The 25,351-nt window shown below is 41.7% G+C and overlaps 1 gene segment (V, D, J or C); it reads left to right on the forward strand.

Moving 5' to 3' along the window:
* Positions 1-1,854: 1,854 nt before the first annotated feature.
* The window catches only part of LOC311603962 (Ig gamma-1 chain C region secreted form-like), a 615,341-nt gene continuing 591,844 nt past the window's right edge, over positions 1,855-25,351 (forward strand). The window contains exons 1-2 of the C gene segment in view: positions 1,855-1,906; positions 1,998-2,299.

Below are 25,351 nucleotides of genomic sequence, written 5' to 3' on the forward strand. Positions count from 1 at the left end.
CTTTCTGTAAAAAAGAACAGTCTTTACCCAGTTAAATGTCACCCTGGAAGTGGAAAAGTTTAAAAAATAGAGACTTTTGAGCTGTGGCAATTACACAGATGACCTTTAGAGACTCCACCCAGCAGGGGATTGGGACAGATACTAGGACTTCCAGGCAGACCCTGGGCAAAGGGCTGTGAGTTTTATAGAAGACTTGGGGGATGGAAGGACAAGGAAGCAGGAAGTGTGTGTCAGGAGCTCCACAAGGAGATTGTCAAGGCTGGCAGATCTGGACCAGGTGGAGGGGGCCTGCACAAACTCATATACCAACCAAGTACATTGCCAGCAGAAAACCTAGATGCCATTTTCAGATGAAGCCAATGGACATTTCATTTTCCACTGGGGGAAGCAGAGCAGGAGATCAGGGGACAGCCTATGACATGAACTCTGGTGTCCTTGGGGAAGATTCCCTAAGGAACACAGAGGAAAAGGGTGCAGGGTATCCAGATGATCCCTAATAGGCTGTGTTCAGAAGGAAGGGAAAGAGGACCCCACCTGCCATAGTTCTAGGGGGAGGAAGAGGGTGGAAGATGATAGGAGGGTGGGAATGGGAAAGTAAGAATGAGGGGAACACAACCAGGGTGTAATGAGAATAAATAGGCATGTCTTAAATAAATAGACAGCACCTCACAGCACTCCCTCGCATGCTCCAAGCCTTACATCTATTCCATGTCTACCTCAGAATCTTCTGCATTTTAGATGAACATGGATGAAACTGGAAGTCTTTATTTCAAACAAGATAATGAAGATTGGGAAGAACAATCCTACCTATTTCTGTCACATGCCAGAAATAGAGTGTGTGTGTGTTAGGGGTTTGGGCTCCTTTTTGTAGGGTTCAAAACAAGAATTTGAATACTAGGAAAGGAAGATTTCTTAAGGGAGTAGGAAGTGTGAGCAAGGACAGGGTAATAATCGTGATGTGAGAGCAAGGGTGAGGTGTGGTAAGAGAAAGATGAGTAGGAGGGAAACAAGAGAACTGGAAAAATAAGACCAAAATCTGACTAAAAATCAACTAAAGGTAAGACTTATACTAAATATATTTATGTCTGGGGAGATGAAATCAAGCCTAACACAAAGATAGTGGTGTGTTGTCTGATGTAAAAATGAATGAGGAGAATGATGGACAGAATTTGAAGAAATCATGGGGAAACTTCAGTTGCAAAACAACTCAATGTGCTGCAAATATGAGTGTCTCCATTGCAAACACTGAGTGGAAGATGGGCAGATAATGACAGGTATGCAAGCCACTGACATGATGAAGAGAGAGTTCTCTCAGAAATGAATAAAATTCACAAAATTCCCAAGTGTCCTCATCAAAGGGAAAGAATTCTATTAACCTCTCTGTACATTCATGACCTGGACCGAGAGCCATATCATTGAGAAATCACGTGCACTTCAGGCAATAGGAAAGACTAAGCTCTTATATAGAACCAAAACTGTGTGAGGAGCTTTTTAATTTCATATTTACACTGGGAAGACATTGCAGTATATTATGACAACATGCTGTGTGCACGTGCACAAAAGAGAACAAAATAAAGTAGGATGGATCCTTAACGATGTTAAAACTGCATACACAGCAACCATTCTGTGTTAAATTCTATGACTGGAATCAGTCTTTGATGAATTATATCAGCTCTGAGCACTGCTTCCTGCCCAGGTCCAACAACATAGCCTGCTACAGCAGGAAGACATGCAAATGAGGCTTCTCTGTGCCTATGAAAAACAGTCCTGTCCTGACCCTGCTGCTGTGGCAGAGGAGCTCAGCCCTGGATTCCCAGATCCTCCCGTTCAGTAATCAGCACTGAACACAGACCACTCATCATGGACTTGGGGATCAGCTTGGTCTTCTTTGTCTTTATTTCAAAAGGTAATTTATGGAGAAGGGATGCTGTGTGTAGTGTGGACATAAGAAAGAAAAATTGCGACAGTTTTCTGACCTGAATTCTCTGTGTTTTCAGGAATCCATTGTGAGGTGCAGCTGGTGGAGTCTGGGGGAGGCTTGGTACAACCTGGAAAGTCCATGAAACTCTCCTGTGCAGCCTATGGATTCACATTTAGTAACTCCTGGATGAACTGGGTTCGCCAGTCTCCAGGCATGGGGCTGGAGTGGGTTGCCTACATTAATCCTAATAGTAGCACCTACTATGCTGATGCCGTGAAGATCCGATTCACCATCTCCAGAGACAATGCCAAGAACACGCTGTACCTGGACATGAACAGTCTGAGGTCTGAGGACACAGCCACATATTACTGTGCCAGTGTCACAGTGACTGAATGACACTGAGAACTCAGACTGAAACTTCCCTGCAGGGAGCTGATGGCCAGCAGGGGGCGCTGAGAGCACACAGAGCTCTGAGTAACAGACAGTTACAGCCTGCTTGGAGTCCTGAAGGACAGTGAGTCTTTATGTCTGGCATCTGCTCTGAAGATATCCAGGGTATGGTCACTGGGGTGGATGTAGATCCCCTTTGTATTTGCTTTATTTCTTGTGTCGCCAGAGCTGATAGCTCAAGCATGTGATCATGATTGGGAGAAGAAAGAATAAAGTAAAAGGGGAGCTCAAGTTCCCTTCTCTACTGACTGACTGTGCTTGGCCTAGGAGAAGAATTTAAACTGACCACAATTTTCCTATGGCTGAGGCTGTAAAAAGTGGCTTCCGACAGAAAGTGCAGGCAGGTCCTTAAAGGAGGCTCTTTGATCTGTAGACAGGCCTCCTTGTGGAGATCTCCAGTAAGCTAATGTAAATTTAGACTCCTGTGGAAAAGCCTTGAGTCTGCACACTTATTTGCTAATGTACAAGGAAATAAGAAATAAGAGAGAGATAGAAAATAAACAGCTCTCACACAATACATTCAAGAGAAAAAGAGTATGAAATTAGACAGCTTGACTTCAACTGAAACCAAGTTTCCAATTTTCAACACAGTTTATTGTTGGTGACTGTACTTATACTTCTGAGATATGGGAATTACCTCATAGTCAAAAGAGCACAGTTAATCACAAAAACAGATAAATTCTAAAATACAACAGATTACATGTTTTAAAGATAAACATTTCTTATCTATGTATCCACCACATAAGTTCATAGTGAGTTCAGAATGACAAAGCTTGAAATGGTCTAAGCGTTAGAAGGGTCTGAAACTTGCAAGGATATATGACTTATCAATTAGCACTGATCTAACTACACACTATTCATCTATCTCTTAGTTCATTAAGAGTTCAGGACAACAACTTTATCTGCCTTTCATTCTAAAAAACAGTAAATTCAGGCATCTCTAGATAGCCTCATTTCATCTTGTGTTCATGAGTCGTTTGAAACCAACTTCCATCTATTTATGCTGAAATCCCAGGATTCGTGGCACCGTCTGGAGTGGAGTCTTATCTGATGTCATAAATCTACTTCCAGCCTATTCCTAGTGAGGCATATGGAGGTCCACAAAGGTATTTATGGCAGCCATAAACTAACTTTAACTGTTAAAACTATTAAATCAAATCAGGAATTCCATAGTCAGGTATTAATTCATCTGAATAACCAACAGTACATCTTCAACAAGATCCTATAGGAAGTTTGCTCAATCAGAGCTCATCAGTACCCAGAAAGTAACAGTTCACACCAATGCCAGATATTTTTACTTTTTGTTTTTCCAGACAGGGTTTCTCTGTGCAACCCTGGCTATCCTGGACTCACTTTGTAGACCAGGCTTGCCTTAGACTCACAGTGATTCACCTGCCTGTCTCCCTGGGTGATGGGATTAAAGGCATGCGCCACCATTCCTGGCTCTAATGCCAGATTTTAGAGAGATGCAGCAATGCACAATTGACAGGGTAGTCAGGCGCTGGAAGCAATTCTGGGGTGCATCAGGGTAGAGACCTTGCAAATCAACTCTTAGACAGCCAATGTGCCTCGTGAGCTCCCTTAACAGGGTGGCTCTAGGCAATGGAGGGCTGGATTCTTCTGTGTTTGAGCTGTCTGTCCACAGTGATTCTCTCTACAAGTATAGTGTATACTCATCCTTGAATTGCCCAAATGCTTACTCCACTTTCAGTTTTCCATTGTCATATGAGTTTTTATAATTTTTCTCTGTTTCTCTGTATGTCTATATATGTCTCTCTCTCTCTCTCTCTCTCTCTCTCTCTCTCTCTCTCTCTCTCTCTCTCTCTCTCTCTCTCTGTGTGTGTGTGTGTGTGTGTGTGTGTATGTGTATGTGTGTATGTGAGTGTGTGTGTGTCTCTCTCATTCTCTCTACATGTATGTGAGTCCCTCTCTGTGTGTGTGCATGAGTGTTTGTGTGTGTGCACATATTGACACTCACTTCTTCTGTCAATCTTCATGATAATTTTGAAAAAAGTTACATCACATGCCTTGGATGTCAGCATCTGTTAGACTGTCTGGCTAATTAGTCCCAAGGATCACAGTATCTAAAAGTGCCAGAGGTGGGATTACTTCTTGGCCACCACACCTACCTCTTTTTGTACTTATGGGGCACCAAACTTGAGTCTTTGCTCTATTGTGGTAAGAACTTTAAGCACACAGCAGTTTCCACAACCCATAGATTATCTGAAAATGTAGTGCAAATTCTGACTGGAAAAACCTGTGAAGGGCAAAGGTGATTCTGTGTGGGGACCAGGATCAGTCAGATTCTGAGGATGCAAAGGACCCTTGAGACTATGGAAGCAGAGACTCATTGAGATTCCATGGCAAAAGACTGTATAAGATTCAAGGTAGGGGCAACAGGGAAATCATGCAGGGCCTGTGACCATGAAATCAGATGACTTCTGTCTCTCCATCATCCTCACACAAACCATACACAACAGAGCCATCCCTGACCATCTCTGGGGCTGGTAATAAACTGTGTGTGAAGCTCAGCACTGAGAAGTGAGGCCAATGTAGGTAGTGATAATGACTGAGCTTAGGTTAGCAGCTACCAGCTCCTGACCACTCACTGGGTCACTGTGTGGTGATGACATAGCTGTGGCTGCAACACATTGTTGTCCGATGAGTTCTAAAGAGATTGATGGAGAGAACTCAGTATTCATGGGTTTGTGTGTTTGTCAGAGATTTGGAAATGAGGGCAGAAGCCATGGCTGCTTCTACAAAGTGATTCTACTTTCTCTGCCCTCCTCTGCCTGTCTGGTCCAATCACCTGTGTGATGACAATGTTCCTGTGAGGCAGCTGAGGCTTCAACCTCAGGCCAATGGCAGCATCCAAGCCACAGCTGCACTAATGAATTCTGGGTAACTGGATACAGGTACAAACTAGCTGATGCCTGAGAGTGACAATTTCTGTGATTTCTTCTCAATTTCCAATAGACATTTGTTAAAAGATTCTAAAATTTAGGTAATAAATCTCTTCTTAGAGGCAAACTCCAAAGTTTTATAATGTCTGTACATTTGTAAATATATTTACATTTTTGCAGAATAATGCAGAGGAAGGAGATTGGAGAAGCTGAGAGCACAGGATTAAAGATTCCAACACTAAAGCAAAGGAAAAGAGGAATCAAATGCTACTAAATCCTTGTTTTAACAACAGGACTCCTTGAATAGTGCTGAGCTGTCTACAAATCACAGGCCCTCATCACAGTCCCCATCTCCCTGTACTGAATCTGTCCCCTCTAACCTCATTCATCAGCCAAGGGATTCTCAGACTGTGTGCTCATCACAAATATGTTCTTCACTGCTGTTTCCCAAGGGGCATCTCAGTACCCTGTGTGTCACTTTTCACAGGGGACAGGGGAAGGATTAATGTGATGTCATGCCACAGAAGTCTATAAAAAATACTCAGGGACCACAGACAAAACTTTAAAATGTCTGGTGAGACCTCTAGCTGTGCTCCTTTTACTGAGGTTTGATTTACATATTTTTCACATTGCATAGTTTTCCTTAAATAATTTCTTTGGCGATTTATTGTCTTTAAATCATTCAGCCATGTAGTTCATACTTTTCTCCATATTTGAGAATCTCTAATATGCACAATTAGATACAGTCAAATTTCTACCATGTTTTCCCCTTCAGCTACTCCATATCTTCTAGAAAATGAGTCTGTTCCAACTTCAAGAAGTTATCCAGCCCAGTAACCGCTGCCTACGTGTGCACATGTGTGCAGAGCCAAGTGCTACAGCATAGGAAACCTTCCAGTGACCACACCCTGAAGAGGAGGATTCTCCCTCCCCAGGAACTGTCTACTTACAACAGCTCCTCACTAAGATCAAGGCCTAGAAAAAGTTCACCCTATGTATCCTGAGGCTGTGGCTGGTTTGGTGGTAGGTAGGGCTTACACAGACACCAACAGCCAAGATGAGGTCAGGAGTGTGATAGTCATGTCCTGTTCAGAAGACAGCACTTCACAGCGCTCCTCTCCCATGCTCACCTCCTACATTCTTTCCTCCTCCTCCTCCTCCTTCTCCTCCTCTTCAGTGTCCTCCCAGGCTTAGAGGAAGATGGATGAGACTGGAAGACTTTATATTAAACAACATAATGAGGATTGGGAAGAAGAAACACTGCCTGCTCTGTCACATGCAGAAAAAGGATGGTGTGTGTTAGGGGTTTGGGTTTCTTTGTGTAGGTATTAAAATTGGAATTGGAATTCTAGGAAGGAGGAAGATTTCTTAAGTGAGTGGCAAGGCTGAGCAAGGACAGGGGAATAATAATGATGGGAAAGCAAAGGTGAGGTGTGGTGAGAGAAAGGGATAAGTAGGAGGGGAAAAGACAACTGGTGAAATAAGAAAAAAATCAGAATAAAAATCAATTAAAGGTAACAGTTATACTAATTATATAAATTTGGGGAAATGAAATCAAACCTAACACAAAGACAGTGATGTGTTGTCTGATGTAAACATGGAAGATGAGAATGTTGGACAGAATGTGAAGAAATCATGAGGGGACTTCAGATGCAAAACTAGTCAGTGTGTTCTAAATAATGATGTCTCCATTGCAAACACTATGCAGATGCCTGGCAGTGATAAAGGATGACATATCTGCAAGCCTTGTATGCCATGAAGACAGTGTTGTCTGAGAAGTGAGTAAAGTTCAGGAACATCTCCTATGCTCAGAGAAGGAATTCTGAGAGCATCTCCATACAATAATGACTCTGTCCAGGAGACACATCATGGAGAAACCATGTCCAGTTCAGGCAATAGGAAAGATAGAGCTTTTTATAGAAACAATACTCTGTGAGGAGATATATAATTTCACCTACATATATGATGGGGAAACATAGCAGTTACATTCACAACAAGTTGTGTACATATGCACAAAATAGAACTAAATAAAGAATCATGAAACTTTAACAATGGAAAGCTGCATACAGAGTAACCATTGTGTGTTAACTTCTGTAACTGTCATCAGTCTTTGATGTCTTATATCAGCTCTGAGCACTGCTTCCTGCCCAGGTCCAACAACACAGCCTGCTACAGCAGGAAGACATGCAAATGAGGCTTCTCTATGCCCATGAAAAACAGTCCTGCCCTGACCCTGTAGCTCTGGCACAGGAGCTCAGCCCTGGATTCCCAGATCCTCCCATTCAGTGACCAGCACTGAACACAGACCACTCACCATGGACTTGGGGATCAGTTTGGTTTTCTTTGTCTTGATTTTAAAAGGTAATATACGGAGAAGGGATGTTGTGTGTTGTGTGAAAAAAAGAAAAAGAAAAATGGTGACAGTTTTCTGACCTGTGTTCTCCATGTTTGCAGGGATCCATAGTGAGGTGCAGCTGGTGGAGTCTGGGGGAGGCTTGGTACATCCTGGAAAGTCCATGAAACTCTCCTGTGCAGCCTCTGGATTCACATTCAGTAGCTATTGGATGATCTGGTTCCGCCAGGCTCCAGGCAAGGGGCTGGAGTGGGTCAGCTCCATTAGTACTAGTACTGGTAACATCCACTACGCTGATGCCGTGAAGGGCCGATTCATCATCTCCATAGACAAAGCCAAGAACACCCTGTACCTGGACATGAACAGTCTGAGGTCTGAGGACACAGCCACATATTACTGTGCCAGAGACACAGTGAGTGAATGACACTGAGAACTCAGACTCAAACCCCCCTGAAGGGAGCTGGTGATCAGCAGGGGGCGCTGAGAGCACACAGAGCTCTGAGTGACAGAGTTACAACCTGTTCAGAGTCCTGAAGGACATGGAGAGCTGGATTCTTCTCTGTTTTGGCTGCTTGTCCACAGGAATTCTCTCTACAAGTACAGTGCATAATAATCCTTGAATTGTCCAAATGTATACTCAACTTTCAATTTTCCATTGTCATATGTGTTTTTATAGTGTTTTACCTCTGCCTCTCTGTATGGCTATATCTGTCTCTGTGTATCTGTCTCTGTCGCTGTCGCTGTCGCTGTCTCTGTCTCTGTCTCTAGCTCTCTCTCTCTCTCTCTCTCTCTCTCTCTCTCTCTCTCTCTCTCTCTCTCTCTCTCTCTCTCTCTCTGTGTGTGTGTGTGTGTGTGTGTGTGTGTGTGTATATGTGTGTACATGTTGACATGTCTTCTTATGTCAATCTATGCAATAATTTTGAAAAAAATTTCAACACTGGGCCTTGTTCTCAGCATCTGGCTAGACTAACTGTTTAGTGAATCAACTTTCTATAGGTCCCAGAGGTGGGATTACTTCTTGACTACCACATCTACCTCTTTTTCTGCTTATGGAGCACCAAACTTGGTTCTTTTTTCTTATGTGGTAAGAACTTTAAGCACTGATCAGTTTCCACAGCCCATAGATTATTATAAAATGTAGGACAAATTCCGACTTGAAAAAAACTACCGAACAATACACAGGGCAGACTTGATTCTGTGTGGGGACCAGGATCAGACCCTGAGGAAGCAAAGCACCCTTGAGACTGTGGAAGTGAAGACTCAAGGCAGAGACTCAGTGAGATTCCCTGGCTAGAAACTGTGAGATTCAAGTTAGAACCCACAGGGAAATAATGCAAGGCCTGTGACCATGAAACCAGATGACTTTCAGTCTCTCCATCATCCTCACATAAACCATACACAACAAAGCCATCCTTGACCAGCTGAGGGGCTTGTAGTAAAATGTGTGTGAGGCTCCAGCTCTGAGAAGAGAGGCCAATGTAGGTGATGATAATCACTGAGTGACAGTTAAATGCAAACAGCTTCTCACCTACTCAACAGGTAATATGTCTTTTCATCCTCTCTGGTTACTTCCTGAGGATTATTTTGTATAGAGCCCTTGAACTTAAAGAGCATATTGACTTTCATTTTTAGCACATGAATCCCTTTTCTTTCCTCCAGGCATGCAAGGATAGTATTTGAAATGCTGTCCCAGATCATGGTGTAAAGGATCTTTGACCTATTTTGGTTTTCTCATCTCAAGGTCAGAAGTAGTCCTTTGTTTCCCCTAGCAATAAAATAGAGCATTATTATTGATGACATTCTGGGATCATGTGGATGATGTAACTATATTTGTAGAAGGCACTGGAAACCAGGGGATAATGATTGCTCAATCAAAGTATGATGCCTCTGGGCATGATCTAACATTCTCAGTTTGTCATGGAGTTGTGTGCTCCGTGGTGATGGCACAGCTGTGGCTGCAATGCACTGTTGTCCTATGAGTTGTGGATAAATTGAAGGAGAGAACTCTGTATTCGTGGGCTTGTCCTGTTGTCAGAGATTTAGAAAATGAAGGCAGAAGCCATGGCTGCTCCTACAAAGTGATTCTGTATTCTCTTCCTTGCTCTGCCTGTCTGATCCATCCACCTATGTGAGGACAATGCTTCTGAGAGGGAGCTGAAGCTTTAACCTCAGGACCATGTAGCTTCCCAGCCTCAGCTGCACTAGTGAATGACTGGGTAAGTGGAGACTGGTCCCGTTTAGCTGGTGCCCGAGAATAGCAATTTCTGTGATTTCTTCTCAATTTTGAGCAGACGTTTGTTAAAAGATTCCAAAAGTTTGGTAACAAATGTCTTCCAAGAGCCAAACTTCAAAGCTGTTGTAATATCTCTACATTTGTAAATATATGTACATCTTTGCAGAACAATGAAGGGAAAAGAGATTGGAGAAACTGAGAGCACATGATTGAAGACTACAACACTAAAGCAAAAGAAGAGAGGAGTCAAAGGCTCCTAATCCTTGTCGGTGAGTGGAGTGGACTTTCTTTAGATGCCAGATAATTCAAGGCAGAAAATTGGACTTATTTCTTAAGCAGGAACACCAAGCTCCCCACCCCACTACACTGGGAGAAACCATAGTGCACCAGGAACAGACTAGGGACAAACTTGTGCACCCCCAAACATGGAGAAAAAGCACAGACCCCCTGGGGAGCAGAGCATCTGCAGCAAGGGCAGCAGCACTGGGAACTACCACGACAGCAACAGGACAGAGACAGCAACGTTTGTGGCTGCTGCTGTACCAGCAACATCAGCTGCACTTGCTGAGGTAGGCTGTGGGGAACAAAACACCCATAGTAGTGATTGACGGGAATGATTCCCGAGATCAGCAGCAGGAAGTGGCAAGCAACAGGGGCTGCAAAGGACTGTGAGCAGCAACAGTGGGGTGATGCTAGAGAGTGAACCAGCACCTTATTCAGTGGAGGGTTGCAACCAGTGGGGAGAAACAGGTTAGATTGCTGGACAAATCAATACAACAAAAGAGAGGGGCCTGTCTACAGAGAAAAAGATTAACAAAACAGAAGTCGCACAGCATCTGACACCCAAAACACAAATTCATTGTGTAGTGAATCCCTCAGAGGAGACCAAGAGCCAGAAGAGCCCTCTAAAACCACAGAATCCAGGTGGCAGAGCTCAAACAAATATAGATACAGGACGGCAGAGTGTGAGAACCCAGTATAGAAAACAGCACCCAATCAAAGGTACTCACCCCTAAGAACACCAGCTCTGAAAGCCCAAGCCTTGTAAACAGATGCCTAAAGGAAAGAATAAGAGGTCTAATAACAAAAATCAAGACATTATGGCCCCCCGAAACCCCAGAAAACAACAGATATCCTACTAATGCAGAGTCACAGGAAGATGGCCTCAACGCCATGCTTATACAGCTATTTGAGAGCTATAAAGAGGAAATGAATACATCCTTCCAAGAATTCCAGGATAGCACAAACAAATGAATAGAAGCCATCCAAGAGAAACAAGAAACCACAAGACAATAGGTAAAGGAATTAAGTAAAACAATTCAAGGCATCAAAACAGAATTATACAATAATAAAAAATCACAAATCAAGAAAAAATGTGAAGTGGAACAATTAAAAAAGGAAGCCGTAATCCGACAGACAAGTATAACTAACAGAATCCAACACATGGAAGAGAGAATCTCAGGTGCTGAAGATACAGTAGAATAAATTGATACATCTCTCAAAGAGAATCTTAAAACAGAAAAATCAGTGACACAGAGCATCCAAGAAATCAAGGACACCATGAGAAGGTGTAACTTCGGGATTATAGGAGTTGATGAAAAAGAAGATGCAAAGTGCCAAGGACCAGAGAATTTCTTCAAGAAAATAATAAAAGAAAAAACCTTCCCCAATCTACAGAAAGAGATACCCTTGAACATACAAGAGGCCTACAGAACACCAAATATGCTAGACCGGAATAGAAATTCATCCTGGCACATAATAATCAAAACACTAAGGCTGCAGAATAAAGAAAAGATACTAAAGGCTGCAAGAGAGAAAGGCAAAAGAACGTATAATGGTAGACCCATCAGAATGACACCTGACTTTTCAACAGAAACTATGAAAGCCAGAAGAGCCTGGACTGTGATTATGTAGACTCTGTGAGACCACAGATGCAAACCTAGACTACTATATCCATCAAAATGTTCAAACAACATAGATGGAGAAAACAAGATATTCCATGACAAAATCAAATTTAAACAGTATCTAAACACCAAGCCCACTCTACAAAAAATAGTATAAGGAAAACGTCATCAAAACGAGAGCAGCCACACCCAAGAAAATGCTGTATACAGATAATCGCACATCAGCATAACCAAAACAGACACTGCCACACAAAATCACCACTAACTTCACAATAAAACGATCCAATAACCATTGGTCAATAATATCTCTCAACATCAATGGCCTCAACTCCCCAGTAAAAGGACACAGGCTAACAAAATGGATGCAAAAACAAGATCCTTCAATATGCTGCATTCAAGAAACACATCTCATCAAAAAAGGTAGATGTTACCTGAGAATAAAGGGCTGGAAAAAAGTTTTTCAAGCAAATGGTCCCAGAAAGCAAGCAGGAGTAGTCATTTTAATAGCTGACAAAATAGACTTTCAATTAAAATTGATCAAGAAAGATCAAGATGGACATTTTGTCCTAATCAAAGGAAAAATCAGCCAAGAGGACATCACCATCCTAAATATCGATGCCCCAAATAATAGGGCACCTGCATTTGTAAAAGAAATAATACTTTTAAAGTTTAAATCACTCATTGACCCCAATACAATAATCGTGGGAGACCTCAACACCCCAGTATCACCAATGGACAAATCCTCAAGGAAGAAAATTTTTTTGAAAGTGTAATCATTTATTATTTTGTTATTTAAATAAAAAATGTCATTACTTTGGTATATTTTGTTACAGTTTTTATGTTTACACATTTTTTACCATTTTTTATTAATTTGTTCATATTACATCTTGATTGTTAGCCCTTCCCCTGTTTCCTCCCATTCTTCCCTTGCTCCCACTTCCCCCCTTCTCCCCTCCCCTATGTCTGTGATTGAGGGAGACTTCCACCCACTATATATGCTCTAAGATTATCGAGTCTCTTCCTAGTAACTTGCTATCCTTTCTCTGAGTGCCACCAGGCCTCCACATCCTGAGGACGTGGTCAGAAAAGGTGCACCAGAGTTCATGTGAGAGTCAGACCTCACTCTCCACTCAACGGTGGAGAATATCAAGTTCATCGGCTAGGTCTTGGTAGGGATTCGAAGTTTACTGCCTATTTCTCCTTGGCTGGTGCCTTAGTTTGTGGAGGACCCCAGATCCTTAAGGAAGAAATTAAATACAGAAATATTCAAGCTAACAGAGGTCATGAATCAAATGGACCTGAAAGACATTCACAGAGCTTTTTACTCCAATAGAAAAGAGTATACTATCTTTTCTCTGCCACATGGAACCTTCTCCAAAATAGACCTTATTACGTGGTCACAAAACAAGCCTCAATAGGTACCAGAAATTCAAATAATCCTTTTCATCCTATCAGGCCACCATGTCCTAAAGCTGAGCATCAACAACAATAGAAATAACAAAAAGCTTACAAACACATGGAATCTGAACAATCTTCTATTCAATGACAACTGGGTCAGGAATGAAATAAAGAATGAAATCAAAGACTTCCTGGAATTTAATGAAAATGAAGGCACAACATATCCAAACATTTGGGATACAATGAAAGCAGTGCTAGGAAAATTCATAGCACTAGCTGCCTTCACAAAGAAACTGGAGACAACATCGCATATAAGTAAGTTAATGGAACACCTGAAAACTCTTGAAACAAAAAGAAGCAGACTCACCCTAGAGGAGTAGACACCTGGAAATAATCAAACTCAGGGCTGAAATCAAGAAGTTAGAAACAACAAAAACAATACAAAGAATCAACAAAACCAAGAGCTGCTTCTTTGAGAAAATCAACAAAATAGACAAACCCTTAGAAAAACTCACTAAAGGTAAAGGGAGAGTACACAAATTAACAAAATCAGAAATGAAAGGGAGAAATAACAGATATCAAGGAAATCCAAAGAATCATTAGGTCTTACTTCAAAAGACTATATGCCACAAACTTTGAAAATCTAAAGAATATGGACAATTTCCTTGATAAATTCCATTTAACAAAGTTAAATCAAGATAAGGCAAACAAATTAAACAATCATATATCCCCTAAGGAAATAGAAGCAGTCATCAATAGTTGCCCAACAAAAAGAACCTTGGGCCAGATGGATTCAGTGCAGAATTCTACCCAAAAATTCAAAGAAGAACTAACACCAATATTCATCTAACTATTCCAAAAAATAGAAACAGAAGGAACTCTACCAAACTCATTCTATGAAGCCACAATCACCTTAATACCTAAGCCACACAAAGACCCAACAAAGAAGGAGAATTTGAGACCAATCTCCCTGATGAACATACACGCAAAAATACTCAACAAAAGATATACATGCAGGAAAACCATTCAAACATGGAAAAAGCATTTAAAAGAATGTAGGTTGCTCTAAAAAATACTGAGGTAATTGTCCAGAAGATCGTGGGATTGGAATTTTTGTTGTCATATAACCAAAATTGTTCCCACTTCCTCACAGATGCCTCAGACCCACTGAAGACTTGGCAGAGGCTGCACAGCCTGACCACCAGTGCTCATCGTTTCCTACTTCATTATTACAGGTGGGTTACACCATCTGCTTCAAGTCCTTGCTGTGCTGACTTCCATGCTCTGATGGGCTTTGCCCTCACGTGTAAGACAAAAGAGATCTGCTCTATATTAAGTTACATTGATGGGATATGTCACCACGAGGAAAAGAAGAAACAAATTGTCATCTGAGACCTCTGCTGCTGACCTCTGTGACGGGGAACCAGAGAAATGTGTTACTGTGAGCTACATAGAGAATTGTTACTGTGATCCCAGAAATGAAGCACCCATCTCTTGAAGCTGCTCATGGGATATGCCATCAAACACACACAGACTCACACACACACACACACACACACACACACACACACACACACACACATGCACACACACACACACACCCACACACACACAAAGAGAGAGAAAGAGAGAAAGACAGAGAATCAGAGAGAGAGAGAAAGAGACAGATAGAGACAGAGAGAGACAGAGAGAGAGACCTTTGATTTCTCAGACTCATCACCAGAGTCAGTACAATCTTGCTTATAACAAATTCCCAACATTTGACTTCCTCGAGCTCAGGAACAACCTTGTGTTTGGAATTCATTCTTCAGGGACAGAACTAAAGGAGAATGTAATAATATCACTAATTAAAAAAACCAGATACTATTTTTAACTGTTACAGATGTGGGGTTAAAGGGCAGGACCATGGACAGGGAAGGATCCAGACATGGTTCTTCACTGGGCACAACCCAAAGAAGTAAATGCATCATACACAGATAGGAATGCAGATGGAAAACAAACACCTTGTAGTGTCCACTGATGGGCTGAGACACACCTGCTCTCATAACCACTGAAATTGTCTTCTTAGGCTCTGCCTGGCTCCAATCTTCTGGGTTCTCACAGTTTGAATGCAGTTCTGCACAATGCATAATGGGATCAAATATACCCCAGAGAACCCTAAACACCTGAGCAAGAACCCACTGATTTCATTAAGGATAAACAGCACAGGCATTCCCATTAACCTATTATCACAACAGTGTAGCAATGAGATCCCTGAGAATGAGAACACAGGTGAACACAGGTGTGTAGGGTGAGACTGTGTTTCAGGCACAGAAATGCAATGGTAATTTTAGCGGTTATAGGAAGCATGGAATGTCATAGACTTTTATCCTGTATGTATGTGATTGATTGGGCAGTGGCCACGGGAGGGAGAGGGGGCTTGGAGAAAGTTGTGTATGGGTTTGTAAATAAGACTTCAGCCTTGAGAAGCTTCCTGAATGTTTTTCTTACAGGTTTTGTCATCTAACACCCTGTGTAGATAGAGTTTGAAGTCTCTATCCCTTTAGGTTTTCTTGTTATTAATTTTTAAATAAGATTGTGAGAATTATTTGAGGTCATTAAATGTTATCTTACTGTTCCATTGTAAAAAGAGAAACCATGACCACAGAAATTCTCATTTTTTAAAGGCATTAATTGGCGCTTGATTGTATTTTCAGAGGTTTAATCAGTTGTGATCATGGCAGGAGGCCTGGCAGCATGTAGGCAGAGGTAGTACATCAGAGGAGTTAGTACTTCCATATCAAGATCCTCAGGCATGAGGAAAGTGAGGTAGAGCCATTGTGCTTTGCTTGCGCTTTGATGCTTCAAACGTCACCACCAGTGGTACAGTTCTACCCACAAGACCTCATGTACTCCAACTAGATCACACTACCTAATCCTGTTCAAGGGCTGCCAATCTCTGAGGACTATTTGTTCAAATATAAGAGCCTGTGGAGTCCACTCCTGTTTAAACTTCCTCTCAGCCAAAGGGTGATAACCATATTATATGGCAAAAATGTATGTACTTCAACTTTAAAAGTCCCTCTAATCTATCACAGTTTCAACATTGTATGAAAGTCCAAAGTTGCAAGTCTTTTCTGATACTCATGTCAAGCTTTTAACTACAATCTCTTGTGAATTCAAAATGAAAAACATATCACATACTTTCAGCATACAATGTTATAGAATATACATTACATTTTGAAAGGAAGGAATAGGAGCACAGTGAGGAAATTCTGGGCCAAAGTAAAACTTCAAACCAGCACGACAAACTCTAAACTGCATCTCCATGTCTGAAGTCAAAGTGCTCTTCAGATCTCCAACTCCCTTTGTTATTGTAACACACTTCTCTCCCTTAGGCTGGATCCACACACAGTCTTCATCTGTCCTTGGCAGGTATCTCTTGGCTCTGCACCACCATCACCATGGGTTCTCCAACACAGTTCAGACTTCACCTTCAAAGATACATGTGATGACCTCTCTGGGGCTCCAAGCAGAGCCCCTGACATATGGCTAGTCTCATTAGCTTTCCTTAGCCCTGGAGAGAGATTCCACAGCCCCTTTCTCATCACATGGCTCTAAGGCAAGAACCACTTGCCTGAAGCTCCCAATTTCTGCTGTTTTGTTGAGGCTGGAATGTGGCCACTTTTCAAATACATCCCTTGACTTCTTAAGCTTCTCTTTAATTCCCTTTCACAGGTTGGAAGCTTAGCTGAGTCAAGTCTTGCCCTAAGGTGACCACCTGCTTATTCCATTTAGCATCAGACTAGTCCTTTTTTTCTGTTAATTTATTCATTTTTAAAACTTTACCTCCCAGTCATAGAATCCTCTCCTCCCAGTCCTACCTACCTTCCCTTATCCCCCATCTGCTCCCCATTATTCCTCAAAATGGGTGTCCCCCGAGCAACCTACCACAGTTCATCAAGTCAAATCAGGACTGAGTGTGTCTTCTTTCCCTGTGGCACTACAAGGCAGTCCTGCCAGGGGGAAGTGATCAAAAAGAAGGCAACAGGCTGGGCATGGTGGTATACAACTTTAGTCCCAGCACTCCAGAGGCAGAGGCAGAGGCAGGTGGATCTCTCTGAGTTCAAGGCCAGCCTTGGCTACAAAGTAAGTCCAGGACAGCCAGGTCTACACAGAGAAAACCCTGTCTTTAAAAAACAAAAAGGAGCCAGCAGGGCCCATGTCATAGACTGACCCTCCTTACTAGAGGACCCACTTGTAGCCTAAGCTGCCCATGGGCTAAATATGTCTAGATCCAGTCCAAACATGTCCTTGGTTGGTGATTCAGTCCCCAAACGCCCATCCAGGCCCAGGTTACTTGGCTCTGCTGGTCTTCTTGTGGAGCTGCTGTCCACTCAAGGTCCTTTGCTCCCTCTCTGCTCCTTTCCACAAGAGTTGCTACATTTTGTACATGTTCCAAAATTACTCCTGGCAATTATTTTAAACCACTGCTGAGTAGAACCTCTCAGAGGAAAACTCTGTTAAGATCCTGTCTTCAATCAAAACAAATTATCATAAAGAGTGTCAGGACTGTACACTTTAAAATTTAATCTCCTTGAGCGCAAGCACAAGGTCACAAGAAGTGCCACTTCTTGACAAATAGCCATTCAAATACATTCATCTACTTCACATCCACAAACGTATTTTGATTATACACACACACACACACACACACACACACACACACACACACACAAACACACACACACTCGACTCCTCCCTATCTATTCAAAAATGTTTTCTTCTTCTTTTTGTTTCTATTTCTGTCCAGTCCAGTTTGCACTGTCCCACAACTCTTGGAAGCAGGATTTGATAGTTTTCTGGAGAGGAAGAGTCAATTGGCTTTAAAGATGTTGTTGGGTTTCAGACACAGAAAAAGAGGGTGAAGTGCCATTTACAAAGAAGAGCTCATCTCCAGGTTCTCCCAGCATGCAGACTCTCTACCTGTTATAGAGTATGGCTGGCATACCTTGCCCTCTTCTCTGAACTTTTCAGCTCAAGGACTGGGATTTTTTCTCACCAGAGTCTAACTCTCTCTCTCTCTCTCTCTCTCTCTCTATATATATATATATATATATATATATGTGTGTGTGTGTGTGTGTGTGTGTGTGTGTGTGTGTGTGTGTGTGTCCCTACATTTCTTTCTCCTTGTGTTGATATGATCTCCCCCTCACACCTATCTACCTTTCTTCATGGAGATTCCATTGGCCCAGTTTTGTTTTGGGGGAGACCAATGAACCTACCCAAGAGTTGCCCCCAATAAAACTGCCTTTTTTCTTTGAAATCAGATTGAATTGGCTTGTTTTCTGGGTAAAGAAAACCTATACCATGGTGAAACCTGAAGGGCACATCACCCTAACTCTAGCCTCAAAGTCACGAAAACAGGAAAGCTGTCCCTCCATCTCACTGTTGGTAAAATTTGAGTATTTGAATGGCTAGTTGCCTAAGCAGCACAGCACAGCTGGCCCTGGGGTCAAGGTTTGTGGGTGAGCAAGGACCTCATAGCAGAAGAGCTGTCTCAGCCCCTCAGTTTCTGCAGTACTCAGGAAAGCAGTCCATTCACTTTCCCTTGGCAGTATATTAGAGCTGACCCTGTTGGCATGGGTACAGGTGAGCCAACCCTGAGGACTTAAGAGTAGGAAATCTGGTTCTTGCCCTTTCTGGATGCAGCACTGTATGAGCTAGCCTGGACAATATTGGAGACCTTGCCTTGATAGCATAAGTTCTGAAGAGCTGACCAGCTCAGCTACACCCAAGTCCACATCTAAGATTTTGAGTTGGCCCAGCACAACATCATCTATGCACTGCTGGAGCATGTGAAGGCATCAGTCTTACAGATGCAATACAGCAGGAGCTCAATGACACAAGGCAAAAACAAGAAGTTTCTTTGAGGATGCAGAAGCCAGAGGCCTCAAACCAGATGAATGACTCATTACAATGAACATTTGCAGACAAAGAATTGTAGATAAAATTTATGCTATAGGACTCCCTGTGACACACTGTAGTATACATCTTGAGATTTTTTTTCTTTTGGAAGGAGTAGCAAGGGCAGAGAGATACAATGGAACAATGAGAAGTGTAGGATTGGGGTGCATGATGTGCAAATCAACAAGAACAAATAAAAAGTTAAGAAATTTTTAAAAATAAACTTGATTCAGCGGCAGAGAGATACAATGGAACAATGAGATGAGTAGGATTGGGGTGCATGATGTGAAAATCAACAAGAGCAATAAAAAGTTAAGAAAATTTTAAAAATATACTTTATTCAGCAGTCCTGAGTACCTAGTCTTCTTAGAAAATATCCAGGATTAGTTCCCAATATGCACCTGCAATCAAGCCTGAAGATCTAAGTTCAATCCTCAGTATGTTCATGGTCAATATTCACTGTTGTGTCACCCAGAGTAAGAATGAGGATCAACTCTTTTTTTTTTTGCTTTAGCTATGATTTTATTTTTTAGAATTTAATACATGCATACAAGAAATATCATTGTATCCACCAGACCTCTTCCCATACATCCTCCCAACATGTCCCTGTTTTTAACTCTGTGTTCTTTTATTTCCTTAGGATCAACTCTTATGGCCACAAAAGATACAGATTGAGGACAGAGAACCTACAACTTAAACCAACTACCAATCTGTCTCAAGGTAAATAACTACCATCAGTGTCCTTAAGCCCTCAAGCATATACACTGAAAACCAGCTTGGCACAAAAACTTAATATAGAGCAAGAAGATATGCAAATTGAGCCTCCTTCTGGTGATGAAAAGCAGCCCAGATTGACCCTGCAGCCTCACAGAGGAACCCAGGCCTGGATTCTGAGGTTGACCTCCTTAGTGATCAGCACTGAACTGAGAATATTCACCATGGAGATGAGACTGAGCTTGGTTTTCCTTGTTGTTCTTATAAAAGGTAGTTATGAAGAACCAGAGACATTGGATGTGTGGGTGGATTTGACTGAGAGGTGTGAAATGTGTATGACAGTTTTCTGACCAGATCTTCTGTGTTTGCAGGTGTCCAGGGTGAGGTGCAGTTGATGGAATCTGGAGGAGACTTGGTACAGCCTGGGGGTTCCCTAAAACTCTCCTGTGTGGCATCAGGATTCACATTTAGTGATTATTACATGAACTGGGTCCGTCAAGCTCCTGGAAAGGGGCTAGAGTGGATCTCACGCATTAGCAGGAGTAGTGGTGATGAAAAGCTGTATGCAGACTCGGTGAAGGGCCGATTCACCATCTCCAGAGACAATTCAAAGAGCACTCTGTACCTACAAATGAACAGTCTAAAAACTGAAGACACTGCCATCTACTACTGTGCAAGACGCACAGTGAGTGAGGATTAACTGCAAGCTCAGACATAAACCTCTTTGCAAGGCTGCTAGAGACCAGCAGGTGGTGTGAGGGATTCATAAACTTAGAATCACACAGCAGGAACGCAGCGTAATAAAGGTCTTGAATTCATCTTCATGACACAGAAAAGTTTCCATGGAATCCCTACGTACTTATATAGTAATGTTGGCCATGTCTGAATATCAATAATTTTGTCATCTACTGGGACAAATGTAAATACAAAAGCCATCTTAATGAAGCAAATGGCAGTACATCCCTCAGGGCAGAAGTGAGTCTATCTTGGACAACAGCACAAGGTTCTTAAGACACTTGGGGACCCTTGAGAGTACATAGACCTTAGGCAGAGGAAAGAGACCCAGCATGGTCCAGAGGAGTGTTTGGGGAAAAGTGTGGAACAAATAACAAGTCAGAAGATGTCAGGATCTCACAAACACTAAAGACAACACACAAAGCATCAGACCCAAGGCTGCCTGAGATATCAAACTACTAATAAAATGTGTGGATTTCACAAATAGAAACTCATCACTGAGACCAAAAAAAAAGTAGTTATCCGTGGCTTCTGAACCCCAGTTCACTGTAGGCAGCATGTAACTAACCCATTGATGGAGGTTCTCTATGAAAGCACCAGGAATAAATAATGGAGTATTTGGCCATAAGTGCGACATCTTCATTAAACATTCTAAGACTCAGAGCAGAAAGAAGGGAAGGAAAGGAGGCTGTAAAGGTGTGTTGCAACATTTCAGCATTGAAGGAAGGACTCATGAGATCTACACCTTCCTAGAGAACTAATGGCAGTTAACTATGGATGCAGGAAGGTGCACTTTTTTCAGTGCTGTAGCCACTTATCAATCACTGTGATGCATTAAAGAACCTCCCCTCTACCCACATGTAGGTAACTGTAATTAAACTCAGTAAGTCATATACAAGAGAGGTGAGCACAGGAGGAAACGTTTTGCAATAAAGTTTTTGGGTGATGGAGAGGAGGAAAAATTGAGTCAGTTCAGTGGGTGCCTGTCCTAAACTTTCAGAAAACATAAAGAAGCACAAATAGTTTAACAAGGCTATGTTCATATAACTCATGTCCCTTCTGAGAAAACCTCAGATCACTTGGTTTGTAGTTCTCCGTAACTGCTCAGGTACTGACAGATGCCCAGTGTGTAAAGTGGTTTTACTTTCTTCTTTTCACATGTTACTTATTTGTATTTTTAGTTTTGGTTCCTGTAATATGCACTGAATTTAACTGGTTTAGGTAATTTTCCTTTCATTATGCCCATGTCTATCTTTTCCTCAGGATTGCTTCCCATAGCTCCTTGTTACCTGGATACGTGACATATAAACCTTTTGGTGAAATCTCAGACTCAGAGCCTTGATGGGACTTTCCTCCTGTTTACTTCAACTCTGCCAGTAGAAGGTGGATCACTTTCTCAGTAGCTTGACTGATGTATGTACTCTGTAAGGAAAGTATGCATCCTTGGAGATAAATGAAAGAGAGGAAGACATTAAGTAATGGAAGACTGGCTAAAAATAGGTAGGCCAGAGAGAGTTCGATGTTTCTTTCTCACAGACCTTGATTAGCAGGTTATAAAATATTTGATAATGGGTATCTTCTGAGAGTCAATCACCAAAGTTATTGTAATTTCTGTTAAACCCTAAAGTAGATGTACATCTTTGCAGACCAACGCAAAGGGATGCGACTGGAGACGCTGAGAACACAGGATGAAAGATAAGCAAAGGAAGAGAGGATTCAGATACCACTAAATCCCTTGCTTCCATAAAGGTACAAGAATAGGGCTCAGCTCTCAACAAGATATAGGCCCTTACCACAGATGCCCTCTCCCTTTCTAAGCTCTTCATTTGCCACTGGCATCCCAGAATGTGTATTCATCAGGAATGTTTACTTCACTGTTTTTTTCCTAGTGTAAATCTCAGTCCTTCCAGGGCCATTTTTCAGTATCCAATTTGAGTACAGGGAAAGAGCATCTACTGTATCTGATGAGCAGGTAATACAGGCCATGCCTAGGGCAGTAATATTGTAATATTTAATTTAATCTTTCTGCTTATGAATCTTCCTGAGGCCTGCCAAAATGTCATATTCTGTGAAACTCTCAATTTGATTTAGTACAATATTATTTTCCTATAGAGGCTCTAAGTTAACCATTTAACAGTTTCTGTGCTGTTGGGGAAAATGGGAGTACATGAAAATCAAACTCAGTATATTATATCAAGTGTCTGTAATTATGAACATGGTGAGAATTCTTGGTTTTGTTTTTGGAGGTTTTCCTCCCTTTGGATTTTTGAGACAGGGTCTCTCTGTGTTAGCCTTGGCTGTCCTTGACTCGCTTTGTAGACTATGCTGGCCTTGAACTCACAGTGATCTGCTTGCCGAAGGCTGTAGAGTACTGGGGTTAAAGGCGTACACCACCATGCCCAGCTTGAGAATTCTTAAGAACTTCTGAATCACCTATGGCTCATCCTTTCTACTGTACACATTTTGAATAAAACCACAGCTTATATGAATTAGCAATTCAAAGATAGGTTACAACATTACATTTGCTCTGTCTCAGATAACTAATGTAATTGTGTCCAACATAAGGTGTACTTAGTCTTTATTCAGTTGTTGTTTCTGTTATTGTTTTTTCCCATATATTCCATGTTTGAATATTCAGTTACTTGGTACCATTGATTTTCACTGTGAAGTTTCAAGAAGAATCCTTTCATATATTACTTAAAGTGCACATTGTTGAAAAAGTATTATCCTATACCTGGGTTGATGTCAACCACACTCCTTGTACCAATCCTCATCAATCGTTGAAAATAAGTTAAATATTTTTTAGAGTTCAATATCATTTGTCAAGGCTTTTGTTAACATACACAGACACAGACACGTACACAAACTCACAAGCACATGCACAAACACACACACAACACACACACACATATCACCTGTAGTATTGTCTTCTGACCTGTAGCCTGATGTTATTAATTCTTACGTTCGGTGAATCAGTAACGTTCTCCCTGAAGTAGTAGCTACAAATCAATTCTAAGGTCACTGAGAACCAACTGTTACCACCCACTGGAGAAGCTGTGTGTGTTTCAAGAAAAACTGACCTACTGAAGCAGAAAGGAGGAAACCTCAGAGAAACATTTCTAAAATTCTGGGTTTCCAAGGTACTTCCCATAAGTAACTAACTAAGTTGCTGTCAAGACCAAGAGACATTGAATTGGGTCTTGTGCCTAGCACAGCTCAGGTTCCAATAGGAATCTAGGATGTACTCAACACAAAAAGCTACATAGACTTGGGAGGGCTCTTAAAGAAAAAGCAATGAGATGTGGCAGTGTCCAGGATTCATCAAGCACAGATCAATATTTAAAGGACTTCATTTTGTAACAAAAGGAAGACACTGGTGGTGAACCAGCTGCTCCTCAGAACAATGGAGCAGGAGGTCTTCAATAGTCTATGTGGGCTTTAATAACCTACACTGACCATCAGAGGGTTAGGAACAAGTTGGAGAGAGCACCCCTAGTGGCAGGTGCCCTTCAGGACATGCACAGGAAGGATATCTCTGCAATGCCAAGACTCCAGCACTCCACTCACAGTACACAGATTATGCACAGAGAAATAATGAACAAAACATATAAGGAGTCCATTGTGAAAGAAGTGGTGGATGTTCTCTGAGTTCTGACTGCACAGGATAGGTTGGGCTGTTCCCCTCCCTTTCCTGGTGTTTTACGTAACCAGAGCATGGACAAAATCGCTACGTTACCTTGTGTTGAATTATTTTTATATAACTGTTGGTTTCTCTTAATTTATGACTTAAACTAGCTAACAAATAAATAACTGAGACTCCTTTGTATCTGTTCACCAGGCTTTACACACAATCTTGAGAAGTTTAAACCTGTTCTTCACCCTCTTTGTTGTCCTGACTGCATCTTTGGAAAGTCCCCATTTTCCAAGCATGAAGTCCTTTCTTTGTTCCACTTCATCTCTTCTCCTCCTCTACCGTTGTCTGAAACTCCCAGTCAATCCCTCACTTCCTCTTCTAACTCCTCGCCTGGTGTCAGAATGTCGAGCCCTATTCTTTCCATATTTAGAGAACTGGTTTCAAAATATGCTTCAAATTGTAAAGAGACAAGAAGAAAGATTTTTAAAAAGTACATTGGCAGAGACAGACAGGCAGATAAGCAGACAGGCAGATAAGCATACAGGCCAGTAGGAATCAGGAAGTAGTAAGACTTGCCCACAGGTATGGTGTCCCTGAGTGTACAAGTGAAAAATTTTCACCCACTGACATGGCTACAAAGTCAATCCTCAGGTCTCCTCTCAGACAAACATTCATAATTACTGTACAAAATGCTTGTGAATTATTTCCTCACACGTTGGATTTTCTAGGTGAGAGATAAGAGTAAGATAGCAACACTGACACTAAGAGAAAATATTTAAATAGTTCCATAATTTGTATTACACATCACTATAAACCCAAAGTGCATCATAATTCTAAACTCCATCTTATTGCTTCTGCTTGGTGTGCACATGCATTGAGGATGTGGTAGCTGCTTCTTCCTGTACAGCATGAATGTGGACTCACTTAAGATCTGCACAGTGTGAATCATAAAATTTAATGTTTATGTGGAAGTCAAGTATAGACAGAAACAGAAAATGTTCCTGGATTTTTTGTCAACATTTTTTTCACAAGGAGACTAACAGAGCCAACTAACCAGGACCCAGAGGGTTTATGGTGACTATAGCACCAGCCAAGGGCAATACATAAACTTGACCTAGGTGCCTGCAGGGATGTAGCAGATGGGCAGCTCAAGTTTTATG

This window comes from Acomys minous (genome assembly GCF_964271855.1).
Source record: "Acomys minous genome assembly, chromosome: 8".
In the NCBI taxonomy this organism is placed as follows: Eukaryota; Metazoa; Chordata; class Mammalia; order Rodentia; family Muridae; genus Acomys; species Acomys minous.